The sequence below is a fragment of the Epinephelus fuscoguttatus genome, linkage group LG12 (assembly GCF_011397635.1).
Source record: "Epinephelus fuscoguttatus linkage group LG12, E.fuscoguttatus.final_Chr_v1".
NCBI lineage: Eukaryota > Metazoa > Chordata > Actinopteri > Perciformes > Serranidae > Epinephelus > Epinephelus fuscoguttatus.
This window is the reverse complement of record NC_064763.1, coordinates 739,035-740,868: the sequence shown is the minus strand read 5'-3', so window position 1 is coordinate 740,868 and position 1,834 is coordinate 739,035.

Genomic DNA, 1,834 nt, shown 5'->3' with positions numbered 1-1,834 from the left:
AACCCTTTGATTTTAAAACTGAGTTTTGACTTATGATTCTGGCTATTGTGGTACAACATGTAGGAAGTATAAAATAATATCTGAAGGAAAACAAATGACAATAATCATATGTCAACAAAAGCAGTAGAAGTATGGCACACACACACAGACACAGACACACACTCCACTCCCTGTTCTCTCTCTCTCTCTCTCTCTCTCTCTCTCTCTCTCTCTCCCCCCCCCTGTCCTCTTTCTCCCTTCTCTCCCTCCCAACACACTGTAAACCTGTGATTAAGGTGACATTTTTCAGTCCATAGACATACAAGCTTTATATTTTTGCGTTCAGAACAAATTTATCTATCTGGTGATGTTTTCAGATTGAAGATGGGACCCATGGTTTGGGATCTGGAAGGATTTGTTTGAGAAAGTTTCAAGCCATTCTGCTCTGTGTGTCAGCTGCATGCAGTCCTTAATTAGTATAACAAAAACTACACATTATTCTTCAACGTGTCCTTATCAATTATTGTGCGTAACTTTTCAATCCTCAAATGGTTTGGATATAATGGCGTGTTACAGGTGATGTGCTCCCAACCCTCCTGAGGATTTGTTGTGCCACCTGGACCCACGAAAATGCCCGCTGTGAGTAGGAACCACTTAGAAAGACCAAACCAAAACTGTCTCGTTCGTCTCATCAAGACCTACAAATGTCGCGCTGCAACCCCTGACCTAACTCCAACAGGAAGTGCGCTGTTGTTATTTGAATGTAAGATGGCGTTTTTGACAAATTCTGTCGATCAAAAATTATTTGCTCCTACACCGTTTATCATAACTGCTTCAAACTTGCACAAATTACAGCTCTACCCCTGCTGAACATTACTTGTGAAGGACTTTGTCATAACTTGAACGGTTTGGATTTTAGAAGCGTTAGAAGGTGCAGGACACAACTCCTCATGATGATCTCTGGAAGAAAGATGAGGGCCAACACACTGTAAACTTGTGATTAAGGTGACATTTTTCAGTCCATAGACATACAAGCTTTATATGTTTGCGTTCAGAACAAATTTATCTATCTGGTGATGTTTTCAGATTGAAGATGGGACCCACGGTTTGGCATCTGGAAGGATTTGTTTGAGAAAGTTTCAAGCCATTCTGCTCTGTGTCTGAGCTGCATGCAGTCCTTAATTAGCATAACAAAGGCTTCACTCTGACAGTCTGTGTGTCAGAGTGAAGTGTGTATGTGTGGTCACACACACATGAGGTTTTAAATTACTTTAAAAATGACCTTAAAAGTATTTCCATGTATTTTATCAATTTTATGTCTCTGAACCCAAGAGACTGACCTGGAGGGTTGCAGTAAATCACCTCATTTCAAGTACAAGTCAGTAACAGTGTTACAAACATCAGGAAAGAATATACATCTTTGAGGAAATGTTACATTCAACAACACAGTAGTCTCATCAAACACCTTTCTTTTGATGTAATTGACAGAAAAATTAAATGCTGTGTTTTTGATGCATACAACATTATGTATACTGAGTGCAATCTGTAACTTTGTCTGACACAAACAGGAAGTATGTGAACATGTGAGATATGTCAATATGTCAGCAAACTCTCTCTCTCTCCCTCCCTGGCCCCCCATCTCTCTCTCTCTCTCTCTCTCTCTCTCTCTCTCTCTCTCACTCGTGTCCTGTTACTGCATGTCAGTAACTCGGCCTCTTCTTCAGAGCCTTTGTGCTCCACTGTCTTGCAGGTTAACTTCTATCACAAACTGTCAAAGTTTCATTAGGTCACATGGCTTATGTCTACAAATTGCAAAATATACGCTCACACCACCTTCATAAGAACCCTTTACAGT